General features: G+C 45.4%; 1 protein-coding gene across 6 annotated transcripts in view; it reads right to left on the bottom strand.

Moving 5' to 3' along the window:
- The window catches only part of OXR1 (oxidation resistance 1), a 442,087-nt gene that overhangs the window by 411,156 nt on the left and 16,805 nt on the right, over nucleotides 1-14,126 (bottom strand). The gene's annotated exons all lie outside the window — the stretch shown is intronic.

The following is a 14,126-nucleotide window of genomic DNA, read 5'->3' as shown; positions in this document are numbered from 1 at the left end:
ATACGGTGGATTGAGGAGGAACGAGCATGGGGAAAAAACCTGATCTGAGCCGTGTGTCTGTCTTCTCATTGAACTCCACTTCTAACTCTTTTCCTGAGTGAGGGCCTCTATTCTGTGTGTGTGTGTGCATGTTTGTGTGCGCAGGGGTCTGCGTGCGCACAACTGGGTGCTGCGAGCAGCAGCTGGGGTCAGACTGCAGGGCAGGGGCTCGTGTGTCCGTGGTGCCGCCAACAGGAGTGAGTGTGGGTGTGTGAGTGAGCGAATATCGAGCCAGGCCTGCCGGTGAGTAGGGTGGGTGGTTTAAGAGCCAGGGATGTGTGTGTGTGTGTCTGAAACAGGGAAGGGTCAGACTTGTGGGGAGCACATGAATACAAGTGTGCTGCTAAGTTCTGCAAAGACAGATGCTGTCCCCTGGGCACACTCTGGATACAGCAAGCCACAGGACAGACTTCCCCTTCCCTCCTTCCTGCCAGAGAGAAGACTGAGGACTCCAGGATATTTACGGGTCACACATACTGCTTGAACAGCATAGGTAGGTATGAGCAAGTTTGGCGTTTTCACAAGCAACGAAATGCACCTTAAATAGGGCAACGCAGTGGAGTCTCTGTGTGTTTTCTCAGACATCCCACATGAGCTCTTTCCTTTCTTTGTCCCATCCCTAACTACTCAGAACAGCTTCTGTTGCAGACTTGCTGAACAGCGATGTGTACATTTGAATGCAAAACACACTGTGCAGTCTTTTAGCTTCAGTAGAACTGCTACTTGATCTGTTCCCGCAAGACTCTAGTGAAGTAGAAGTTGTCAAGACTTCCCTTGGGTGAAGTCTACAGTCCAGATGCTTCACTGCTACATATTTACTAACCCATTACTAAAACTTCTGTGTGGCCTGTGATCATCTGCATAGGGATGCTAAAATCCCACAGAGGACAAGCACCATCAGTTCAGATACATGCTGACTCTTTAATGCTACTAAGTTTGTATCTGTAAGGAGGAAGATAATGCAGGGCATACCCCAGTCTATATGAGGTGGCAAACAGACAAACAGTGTATACTCGTCCAGTGCCAACAAATCCACTGTGATCTGGGAGGATCTGCATTAGCAACACACGATACAGTCACAGTGGAATGAGTTTTAGCCGTACAGACCTTGCTGATCACCTTGCCACCTCCATTGGAACAAGGAACGTCAGTGCTACTGACTGCCTTGGAGAGCCCAAGATACAGTAGATCGCTAGAATAAAGGTATGCAAGTCTGGTCTGAACAGTGAATTACCCGTCTCAAGCCACTGTTCTGGTAAAGTTTTAGACAGCCAAAGTCCAACATGTGGTGGCTGCACATTTGGGCATGAGGATGAGTAGGCTGGCATTGCAGGGCACTGAGAAGAAAGGCACTGAGCCTTTCTTCTCTTCAAAGGCACTGAGCCTCAGTGCCTTTGAAGAAAGGCAGTGAGCTTGATCCTCCACAGCCAAGCTTTACTTGCACCCATGGTCTGTAAACTCTGTGTAGAGCATGCATCTTGCTTTGATCTCACATCTCCCTCCTTCAAAAGAGCTACTTTTAACCAATAGTCTGGCTCAAGCCTGGCTCTAAACCAGTCCTTTAACTAGAAGGGAAAGATAGTTGATTTCTCAGGCAACGTTATTAATCTGTCCCAGCAGTGGTGGAGGAACTAAGGGCACTGTCTTGTTCACCTAGGCTTGCCTAACCTCATGGCAACGGTATTGCTACAGAGCAGGAACTGAGAACTGGCACTGAAGAGCTGTGGAGAGCATCCTGAGAGCGGTCTGGGGCATCCTGAGAGTGGCCTGGGATGACAGCAGGCGCACTGTGCATGTAAGACATTACATTGTTCAATTGCAAATGTACGAGGAGTAATTCCCATGCTTCATTTTGTCATTACACTGGCTTTCAGCAAAAGCTCATCTGATATGCTCTCAGGCTACCCTTAACACTATAGATAAAAAAGAAGTCCCTCTCTAAGAACTCAAACACTGCTACAAAAGAAAATATAGCTATAACCTAATGATAGCAGGATGAAGGTATGACTGCAGCAGAATCAACATAGCTGTGATAGCTTTAATACAGCTAGTATAGACGACAGCACTGAAAAAGCAGGGACAACGGGACTTCGGTCCTGACTAATAACCAGAAGACAAAACCTGTAAGGATCCTTTGTGTTTACTCTGGCTAGACACAGTTTATATGCAGAGATTTTGGCATGGGAAACTTTTCTTTGTTATGCAATATGGCCCGGCCTGAAAAACTCTTCACTTTACTCAGCAATTCATTGTGTGCTTGAATCAGTGAACCAAAGATGAAAGATCAGCAGTTTATTCAGTACCATTCAGCTCCATCAAGCACACCTAAAATATGAGAACAGACATTGCAAAACTAACATTTCAGAGTCAAACTTGGGAAGATCATATTTACATTGTTGTCAGGAAGATGCTTGCATTTTTAAAAGCCTGGTAAGCTTTGTAGCACAAATACTAAACTTGTATAGTAATAAACTATATTTTGGCAATAAGGTACATTAGAACGAACTTGATATTTACTGAAAGTTAAAATTCTATTAATGCTAACAAAACACCAGTGCAAAGACACTTAGTTCAGAGCATTTTTGTAGTGGTTACAGTTGGAACTTTATCTAGTACCTGTTTTAAAGCTAAGGTCTCAATACTTTACACCTTTCATGCAACACCATGCTTTTTCCAAGTCATATGTGAAGGTGATCACAGAATTGAAGCATGAATCTAATCCACTGCATTATTTGGTGAAGTCTCACAGCAAACGCTGCAAGTCTCTCTCTCTCCCTCCTCACTAGAGATAGCTTGACAAAGCTCAACACATTCCCAAATTCAACATTGTTTGAAGCAACTGATCCAACCTATGACAGTCTCCTACTTAGTGACAAAGTATGTTTTAACTCTTTGTGCATGTCAACTAAGTGTCAGCCTGAAGTGTTTTCCTTCTTCTTTCCAAGAATGTCTAGAGACCAGTATCATGGGTGAATTACAAATAAATAATATTTCACAGGATTTGTGAATACATATATCTTTCCTTCAGGGAGAACATAAAAAGTTCAAACACTGGGTTTCTATTTCATTTATATGAGAGAGGTGGGAGAGAACCTTTTTGTCAGCTTTTTCTCTAGGAGAGGCTTTCGCATGCTGAAGTCGCAGCTGCTTCTTCATCCTACAATTGCTCCTCTACCCTATTCTGCAGTTCCTAGTCTTATCCTGTTTATGTTTCTCTAAGACAGCATCCTTCAACGTGATTCTAGATCCGGTTGGAAGAGACGAGAACTGCCGTGGGGGAAAAAGCCCCTTGCTCCCAGTTGTCTCCCTGGAGTCAGAACAGAAGGTAGCACCAAGAACTCTGAATCTGAGAAGTTTAATATGATTTGTCTCTCTTAGAGTGTGACTGGTGATATTAAATACTTGGACAATTTACAGGTAGCTCTGGCAGTCAGAGAATATATGAGATGATACAAATTTTTGAATGGTTTATAACTAGGATGGGTTTGGGCTAACTTTCAAAGGCGTATTCCTGATGCAAAGGTTTTTGTGACAAGTTTCAGGTCCATTTTTAAATTCTAGATGCAGATTTCTTTAAGTGTGAGAATTATATACTTTTCCCTTGCCTTGTTCTCAAGAGTAGATACGTTATCTTAATTTAAAAAGAAAAGAAAACAACCTTCCCCTAAATCTTAGTATATTGTGTCAGACCAAAGTTAAAGTTTGGCAAATGGTACAAACTGAAAGCAACATGTTATACAGTGATGTAAATCCCAGGGTAGTAAAATACCACGGACAGATAGTTCTACAGTATGACTTTTAATTATTGAAGACTACTTTAAAGAATTACAATCCCATACATAATCATCTCTCATAGCTTTAGTGACCTATTCAATGAGTAACAGATCTTACTCCTGTAAGACTAATTTTAAACTATCTTGGTCAGTGGAAGCATTATGTAAAGTTACTTTACATAGGTATTATGTTAGTGAATAATTCATACTGGAATTTACTAGACACTGCTAATTTCCAATAACTGTCTGCTTTGAAATGTGCATATAGCTTTAAGTCATTTCTTTTCAGTAACAGGAATTACTTGACACATGCTGAGAGAATATATATTTAATCCTCCAATGTACAAATTTCAAATAAGCATGATACTGTTGAGATACTCTTAACAGAAATATATAGGGAAAAAAGCGTTCTGAAAATAATGAAGATTCATTCCTTCTTTAATCTTGTCAGAGGTAATCTCTTAGAAGGAAAGATGCATTTGCACTGCCCCTATACAGCACATGCTAGACCAGATCTCATTCATTCAGACTCACATTCCTCTAAGCAACAAGATGCAGCTTGAAGGCAGAAATATTACCCCCTACTTAGAATAATCCTTGCCAGCTCTATGTAGGGTTCAAATACAGGAAGGTACAGTCATATTGCTGAGCACCTCTAGAGCTTTTAAGTTATAGAAATGTTTTCTGCAAGACTCTCAGGTTTTATTTCAGCACTAACAATGAAAAAGAACCAACCAACTCTTCCTTCTTCCCCCTCACCTCAGTCCAGTGTATAGGAAGGCACTTTGGACCAATTTTCCCTCATTTAACCCTTCATCTTGTGCCTTACTAGAAGGTTGCCCTACTGGGAGACTATTTTTGAAGAGTCACAACTCACTGTAACTCTTGAAGTACACTAGCAGAATTACACATATAAGATTCAACTTTTATGTGCCTTTCCATAGTTAATATATTTCATGTTGCATTTAAATATATTTCAGAGGTATGTAACTTCCTGCCAGATTCAGTTTACCTGGGAAGACGTTGTGTTTTAGCCCCAGTTGGCAGTTAAGTACCACACGGCCGCTCGCTCGCCCTGGTGGGATGGGGGAGAGAAACGAAAGAGCAAAAGTAAGAAAACTCATGAGTTGAGATAAGAAGGTTAATAATTGGAACACACACAGAAAAAAAAAATGTAATGAGAAGAAAAACAAGAAGAGAGCAAGAGAGGAACAAAATTCAGAGAAAAACAAGTGATGCAACTGCTCACCACCCGCCGACCAATGCCCAGCCCGTCCCTGAGCAGTGATTGCTGCCCCCCAGCCAACTCCCCCCAGTTTCTATACTGAGCATGATGTCATATGGTATGGAATAGCCCTTTGGCCAGTTCCGATCAACTATCTTGGCGGCTGTGCCCCCTCCCAGTTTCTTGTGCACCTGGCAGAGCATGGGAAGCTGAAAAGTCCTTGACCAGTGTAAGCACTGCTCAGCAACAACTAAAACATCAGTGTGTTATCAACATTATTCTCATCCTAAATCCAAAACACAGCACTATGCCAGCTACTAGGAAGAAAATTAACTCCCAGCTGAAACCAGGACAGTATCCACCCCTTACTCTATACCATCTACGTCATGCCCAGGTCCTACACTTTCCAATACATTCCAATTAATCACCACCACTTTCCCTGTCTTCTGATACATACACACAGATATCATTCCCTTAGTCTATGGGCCATCCCTCTAAAATGTCCATTGAGTTCATTTAGTCCATGACTTGGGCTCCATCTGTCATAACAGTCCTTCAGGGCACGAGAGATGGTGTGTGGTGTTGGATTGTTGCATGCTGAAGCCAGTTCTGGTTCCATCACCCTTGCACTTTGCTTGGTTTCATCAAAGTTCGTTCTTCATTAGTCTGGGTGATTCTCACTGAAATACCATTGATATGGCATATAGCAACCATACAAGTGATGACGTACAGTATTATATAGCAATTACCATCATACCATTCAGTTCATTGGCTACTCTCACCCAAAATCAAATCCCCTTGAGGTACACAGCGGAATTCCCCATCCTTCCGCGTCACCCGCCAAGTGCACCCAGGTCCTTGAGCAAAAGCAATCCCACAAATGGGTTTACCTTTGCCCGAGGCAGGAATAACCCAGACTGTCTTCCCCAGCATATTTTTATGTGCACTGCAGGGACTTTATTCCCTTCGACAGTACGTAAAAGTTTTGACTGGGCAGGGCCAGCTTGATTGGCAGATCCCCTAGAGTTGACTAACCAGGCGGCCTTTGCTAAATGTGTATCCCAATGTTGGAATGTCCCACCACCCATTGCTCTCAGCGTAGTCTTTAACAGTCCACTGTATCGTTCCATTTTCCCGGGGGCTGGTGCATGATAGGGGATGTGATATACCCACTCGGTGCCATGCTCTTTGGCCCAGGTGCCTATGAGGTTGTTTTGGAAACAAGTCCCGTTGTCTGACTCAGTTCTCTCTGGGGTGCCATGTCGCCATAGGACTTGCTTTTCGAGGCCCAGGGTAGTGTTCCAGGCAGTGGCATGGGGCATGGGATATGTTTCCAGCCATCCGGTGGTTGCTTCCACCATGGTGAGCACATGGCGCTTGCCTTGGTGGGTCTGTGGGAGTGTGATATAATTAATCTGCCAGGCCTCCCTATATTTATATTTCCACCATTGTCTTCCATACCAGAGAGGCTTTAACTGCTTGGCTTGCTTGATTGCAGGTCATGTTTCACATTCATGGATAACCTGTGCAATAACGTCCATGGTCAAGTCCACCCCTCGATCACAAGCCCATCTATATGTTGCATCTCTTCCTGTGCATCTCGGTGTCATGGGCCCACTGAGCTATAAATAATTCACCCTTATGTTGCCAGTCCAGATCCACCTGAGCCACTTCAATCTTAGCAGCCTGATCCACCTGCTGGTTGTTTTGATGTTCCTTAGTGGCCCGACTCTTGGGTACGTGAGCATCTACGTGACGTACTTTTACAACCAGGTTCTCTACCTGGGCAGCAATATTTTGCCACAGTGTGGCAGCCCAGACGGGTTTGCCTCTGTGCTGCCAGTTGCTCTGCTTCCATTGCTGTAACCACCCCCGCAAGGCATTTGCCACCATCCATGAACCAGTGCAGAGATAGAGCACTGGTCCCTTTTCTCATTCAGCAATATCTAAAGCCAGCTGGATGACCCTTACTTCTGCAAGTTGGCTCCATTCACCTTCTCCTTCAGCAGTTTCTACACCTTTTCGTATAGGACTCCATACAGCAGCTTTCCATCTCCGATGCTTTCCCACAAGACAACAGGACCCATCAGTGAACAGGGCATATTGCTTCTCATTTTCTGGCAGTTTGCTGTACAGTGAGGCCTCCTCAGAATGCATCACCTCCTCCTCTGGTGATATTCCGAAATCTTTGCCTTCTGGCCAGCCCATAATTAATTCCAAGATCCCTCGGCAATTGGGGTTTCCAGTTCGAGCCCATTGTGTGATCAGTGTGACCCCCTTACTCCACGTAGCATCAGTTGCATGATGTGTAGAGGGACCCTCCCTTTGAACACCCAGCCCAGCACCGGCAGTCGGGGTGCCAGGAGGAGCTGTGCTTCAGTACCAACCACTTCCGAAGCAGCTCGAACCCCTTCATATGCTGCCAGTATCTCTTTTTCAGCTGGAGTATAGCAGGCTTCGGATCGTCTGTATCCCCAACTCCAAAACCCTGAGGGGCGACCTCGAGTCTCCCCTGGTGCTTTCTGCCAGAGGCTCCAGGTGGGGCCATTCTCCCCAGCTGCGGTGTAGAGCATATTCTTTACATCTTGCCCTGCCCAGACTGGCCCAAGGGCTACAGCATGAACTATCTCCTGTTTAATTTCTTCAAAGGTTTGTTCTTCCTCGGGGCCACATTTGAAATCATTCTTCTTCCAGGTCACTTGATATGGCTTACAATCAGACTGTAATTTGGAACATGCATTCTCCAAAAACCCACAACGCCTAAGAAAGCTTGTGTTTCCTTTTTGCTAGTTGGTGGGGACATGGCTGTTATTTGGTTGATCATATCCATTGGGATCTGACGACATCCATCTTGCCATTTTATTCCTAAAAACTGCATCTCTTGTGCAGGTCCCTTGACCTTACTTTGTTCTATAGCAAAACCGGCTTTCAGGAGGATTTGGACTATTTTCTTCCCTTTCTCAAAAATTCTTCTGCTGTATTGCCCCACACGATGATGTCATCAATGTATTGCAGATACTCTGGAGCGTCACCCTGTTCCAGTGCAGTCTGAATCAGTCCATGGCCAATGGTGGGGCTGTGTTTCCACCCCTGGGGCAATCGATTCCAGGTGTACTGAACGCCCCTCCAAGTGAAAGCAAACTGTGGCCTGCACTCTGCTGCCAAAGGGACTGAGAAAAACACATTAGCAATATCAGTTGAGGCATACCACTTGGCTGCCTTTGACTCCAGTTCGTATTGAAGTTCCAGCATGTCCGGCACAGCAGCAGCAGCACTCAGCGGTGGCCTGACTTCATTCAGGCCACAATAGTCTACTGTCAGTCTCCACTCTCCATTAGACTTTTGCACTAGCCATACAGGACTGTTAAAGGGTGAGCGAGTCTTGCTGGTCACTCCTTGGCTCTCCAGTCAATGAATCAGCTCATGGATGGGAATCAGGGAGTCTCGGTTGGTGCGATATTGCCTCTGGTGCACCGCTGTGGTAGCGATTGTCACCTGTTGTTCTTCGACCCTCAGCAACCCCACAACAGAAGGGTCCTCCGAGAGACCGGGCAAGGTGGACAGCTGTTTAATTTCCCCCGTCTCCAAGGCAGCTGTACCAAAAGCCCACCGGTACCCCTTTGGGTCCTTGAAATACCCTCTCCTGAGGCCGTCTATGCCAAGGATGCACGAGCCTCTGGGCCAGTCACAATGGGGTGCTTTTGCCACTCATTCCCAGTTAGGCTCACTTCAGCCTCCAATACAGTTAGCTGTTGGGATCCCCCTGTCACTCCACAAATACAGATGGGTTCTGCCCCTGTATAGCTTGATGGCATTAGGGTACACTGTGCACCGGTGTCTACAAGAGCCTTATACTCCTGTGGGTCTGATGTGCCAGGCCATCGAATCCACACAGTCCAGTAAAGCCGGTTGTCCCTTTCCTCCACCTGGCTGGAGGCAGGGCCCCTCTAGTCCTGGTCATAGTATTCATTACCCATTTCTTGTATATACGAGTCAGGAGCTCCTTCATTAAAATCAAGAGTAAGATCAGCCCTTTTACTCTGTCTGGGGAACTGCCCACTGGAAACCAGAGCAGCAATTTTCCTGGAAGAACCCCCTTTGGTGATTGTTTTTCCTTGCAACTCATGTACCTGTGCCTCTAGGGTCAAGGTAGATTTTCCATCCCACTTCCTCATGTCCTCTCCATGGTCACGCAGGTAAAACCACAGGGTACCCCATGGTGTGTGCCCTCTAAATCCTCTCTCTTGAGCAGAGGAACGCTGACTCCTAATAGCTGAGATACTGGTCTGTACAGGTGGAAAGTAGGACCTATCCTCTTCAAGTTGCTGGACCTTCTGGGACAGTTTCTCCACAGCCGAGACAAGGGAGGAAGAGAGACTTTCTTCATATTCCCAGAGCTGGCTAGCCACTTCATCCACTGTTGGTCCCTCTCCATCTTTCCAGTTCAGTATTGCCAATGACTTGGCATACAATGATGTTGCACTCTGTAAAAACTTCCGTCACATAGGTCGTGCACAGGACCTCATCTGGATCTTTGGGTGACTGCTCATCATCATCCAGGTCACCATAAATCACCTCCAACACGGCTAATTCCCTCAGGTACTGGATACCTTTCTCCATGGTGGTCCATTTTCTGGGGAGATATGTAACATCTTCCTTGAAGGCATATCTTTCCGTCATAGCTGACAGGGGTCGTCTCCATCAGCTGACGGCTGGCGCCCCTTTTCCAATCGCTTTGTCAATGCCCCTTTCCCTAGAAAGAGATCCCAGCTGTTTGGCTTCCTTACGCTCTAATTCCAGGCTACTGGCCCCACTATCCCAGCGTCGGAGCAGCCAGGTGACAACGTGCTTGCCTGGACGATGGCTGAAATCTTTTCACATATCTCGCAGCTCACTCAGGGATAGAGATCGAGCGGTTACTGTCTCATCCACAAGTTCTTCCTCTTCCTCTCCTTGTGATGGCCCTGGTGTTTCATCTTCCCTTTCTAAATGAGCTGACTTTTACTTCCAGGATTTCTTCTTGTTTATAGGGGCAACTGATACTGACGTGGGTTGGTTCCCTGGTTCAACCACAGTGCCTGTCGCAGTGGGGGCTGGAGTAGCCATGGTGTCTGTCGTTTCATCACCAGATCCTTGAGGGTTCTGAATAGTGTTCAACAGGGCTTGGTAGGCATGGGCCAGGCCCCAGCACATTGCAGTGATTTGTATCTCCTTAGAATTGTCAGGGTGACAACATACTTTTCCCAAATATTCTACTAATTTTGGGGGATTCTGCACTTGTTCAGGGTTGAAGTTCCAAAACACTGGAGGTGCCCACCATCCTAGGCATTTGCCCATGCTATTCCACACACCCTGCCACTCAAAACTATCCGGCCTTGGGGCAGATCTCTGGGTGATATTCTTAAATTGCTTACTAACCTTAGACAAAACTGAAACAGTATTCCCAAGTAATATCAATAGATATTATAGATACCCAATAGATACCCAAGAATGTTCAAAATACTGAAAAGTTATTGTAACAAAGGAGGAAACATTGTAGAAGAAGGTAGCGAGGTGCAATTTTGTATTTCCTCCATAAAAAACCTCTGAGAGGAAGAAGTGTAATTGCTAATTGTCTCCACGAGGTGGTACCTGATGTACAGTAATGATTTCAGTACGAAACTTAGATACCAAAGTAAACTCAAGGTCACTGTTTTAATAACAGATCTCCCAGGCAAAACATCACTAATAACAGCAGAGCACAGCAAACTGCAAAAATCAACACCGATCTTTAACATGTACAGCAAAAAAAAAAGCATGGTGCAGATCAGGTAAACCAATATCGAGAACAGATGAATCAGTATCGTAGTCTGCAACTACTAACAGATCTAAATTCCTTAATACACTCTGGTTAATCTGTTATTATCTCAAACCCTTTGAGCCACACATTGGGCACCGAAAAGGACTGTTGTGGTTTAGCCCCAGTCAGCAATTAAGTACCACACAGCCGCTCGCTCACCCTCCCTCCCCACTCCAGTGGGATGAGGGAGAGAATCAGAAGAGCGAAAGTAAGAAAACTCGTGGGTTGAGATAAGAAGGTTAATATTTGGAACACACACACACAAAATAATAATAAATTGTAATGAGAAGGAAAACAACAAGAGAGCGAGAGAGGAACAAAACCCAGGGAAAAACCAGTGATACAACCGCCCACCACCCACCGACCGATGCCCAGCCAGTCCCCAAGCAGCGACCGCTGCCCCCTGGCCAACTCCCCCAGTTTCTATACTGAGCATGACGTCGTATGGTATGGAATAGCCCTTTGGCCAGTTTGGATCAACTATCTTGGCTGTGCCCCCTCCCAGCTTCTTGTGCACCCGGCAGAGCATGGGAAGCTGAAAAGGCCTTGACCAGTGTAAGCACTGCTCAGCAACAACTAAAACATCAGTGTGTTATCAACATTATTCTCATCCTAAATCCAAAACAGAGCACTATACCTGCTACTAGGAAGAAAATTAACTCTATCCCAGCCAAAACCAGGACAGAAGAATACAAGAAGAACTGATCCAGTAGAATTGATGCTATACAGTGGTTCTGTATAGCAAATAATGAGACAAGTCACTGCCAGTCACCACTAAGCCTCCTGTGACAGAAATGCCTAAAATTGCATAGAGGTTTTTCTGTAATACAACTTAGCATTGTATAATTCACCATGCACCATGCAGTTCTTTGGTTGTTCTATAAACTCAAAGAGACCTCATCTCATTATTAGTCACTTATAAACCCCAAAAAGATTAATGAGTGTACTTTCTGTAGTCACAAACACCAATGTAGATAAAGTAATATCTTTCCTCTTCGCTCTGGCAGTATTTTACACTCTCTATACAAGCATATAAACGACTACCCTCTTTTTCACCTTGTAAAAACTAGGCCCATAAGCAGTAATTGCTCTGCTCTGTATTCCTTGCACGAGCTGCTAAATATTATATTTCTAGTAAGATATGCTTGCATTCTAAATATAACTTAATGCATCCTGCTTTCATAAATAATATATTGGTGACTCACTGATGTATCAGAAGACACAGTTAAGTAAGAACCAGCTGGAAAACAAATCAATATTAGGTATAGGGCTGTTTTAACATCTGTTGGTTCCTCTAATAAGAGATTGTGGAGACCTGTTAAACAATTAGTTTCCAACTTCTGCTTACACTTACAATCCCATCTAACACATGTTCTTTGCTTCTAAGTTGGTTTGAACCTAAGCACAGTACTGTGGTTCTGAGAGCACTACAAATACCAGCCATAAGACAGGGTTGTCATTAAGTGCATCTGAATGGAGATGTTTGTGTAACAAATAGCCCTTGGTGTGGCAGAACGACTGGACTTTGAACAAACTTATTTTCTGCACTGGACATGGCTAGAATAATGCATATAATAAAGAGCGGATAGCTGAAAGCAGTATAAATAATCCCATATAAATCAAAGTAGAACAGGCTACAGAAAGAGCAAGTGAAGAAACTAAAAATAACAGGGATTAGGTGAGGCCAGTTATTGCTTCAAGAAGCTTTTGAATAACTTTTTCTCTGGCATAGATTTTTTTATTTGATTATTGAAATCCGTATGTGTAGTCATTACCAAGTGTATAAAATGATGTGAAAAACAGAATAATCTATGACTTCAAGGAGCAACATGAAAACTGAGGCTTGTACAGTGACTTTACACTGCCTCCCCCATCCTGCAGTTTCTCCAGTCTTAGCACATATCCCCTGCCCTTTTTTCAGCTTGACAGCGAAGCTGAAACACCATCACAAGAGTGTACATTTCCCACCAAAAAGGCATAGGAACCTCCTTTCCTCTCAGCTCTATGTCCACTGAACATACTTCTGTTCTGGCACTACCCAAAGTGAGAAAGCCAGGGCCGGGCAGACTCTCTCACCCCTGTGTCTTCACCATGGACTAGTTTGTCTTCCACACAGCCTGGCTGCCATATATGCAATGGCCATTGCTTTGGAAAGATCTGGCATCTTGTCTGGGGGAAAAGCTTCTCTAGGAAGGAGACATCTTCTGCACAGCTGGCCAGTACATGGGGACAGGCATAGTGCTGCTCCCACTTTGAGATGCTGTATTTATCACTGGTGATGAGAGAGGTCAGGCCAGCCAGGGTCGTTCTGATGGCTCCATCGGTGACAGTCAAGGGTGAAGAGCACTTTTAAAAGAGTCTGTTCTGTGCTAGATGTTGTCCCACTTTTGCGCACGCGTATCTAAAACATCCCCCTAGAACCTGCTACTAGAGGTCTGCCCTCCTGAAGGCCTCTGCGGGTATTGCTTTCGTGGGACCAGATGAGAGTGCTCCAAAGTAACCCCCTCCACACCCCCAAAACATAGGCAGATGGGTGGCTGGTTTCTCATAGCCCCCATCTCCTCGCCTTCCTGGGATACTCTGAAACCAGACAGCTAACAGAGCCAACCTGGGGCTGCAAGAAGCCTGAAATGAAGATTATGAAAGGCAGGAGATGCCATGAAGATCCTCTCTGACTACAGCGCCAAAGAAAAGCCCTGTAGAATAACTTCACCTGGCATCAAGAGCTGTTGTTTCTAAACAGCACAAAATATCACCAGAGAAGGATGACTTCCACCTCTGCCAACGGTCCCGGGCAGGACTAGGGGAAGATGTTTTTGGCAGTGTTAGGTTTATGGTTGGACTCGATGATCTTAAAGGTCTTTTCCAACCTATATGATTCTGTGATTCTGTGATTCTGTGAAGATGTGGAAGGCCGCTATGGGCGCTTGTTTGTGCAGGGCCATTGTGCCTCAGCTGTGGCTGTGAGAGGGGGAAGCAAGGGTCCTTGCCAGGTCCTGATGATCAGGGAGGGGACAAAGCAGATGTCCTCAGTGTGAAGCCAGTGACAAGCCTTCCCTGCTCTTCCCTCCTCCCCACAGTCCTCCCTCGCAGCTGCCCAGCCTGCCAGCCTTGCCCGCAGGGCGAGCTTCGCACGGCCTGTGACACACGTGGAGAAAAATGAGTGCAGCCTGGGGGCCGGTCAGGCCAAGCAGGGAGCAGAGCACGGCTAGGGTCGGACCTGTAAATATGGCTGCCTCTGAGAGGTGGT

The sequence above is a fragment of the Mycteria americana genome, chromosome 2 (genome assembly GCF_035582795.1).
Source record: "Mycteria americana isolate JAX WOST 10 ecotype Jacksonville Zoo and Gardens chromosome 2, USCA_MyAme_1.0, whole genome shotgun sequence".
NCBI classification, from domain to species: Eukaryota; Metazoa; Chordata; class Aves; order Ciconiiformes; family Ciconiidae; genus Mycteria; species Mycteria americana.
The sequence above is the reverse complement of the archived record's forward strand: the minus strand, read 5'-3'. Positions and strand labels throughout refer to the sequence as shown.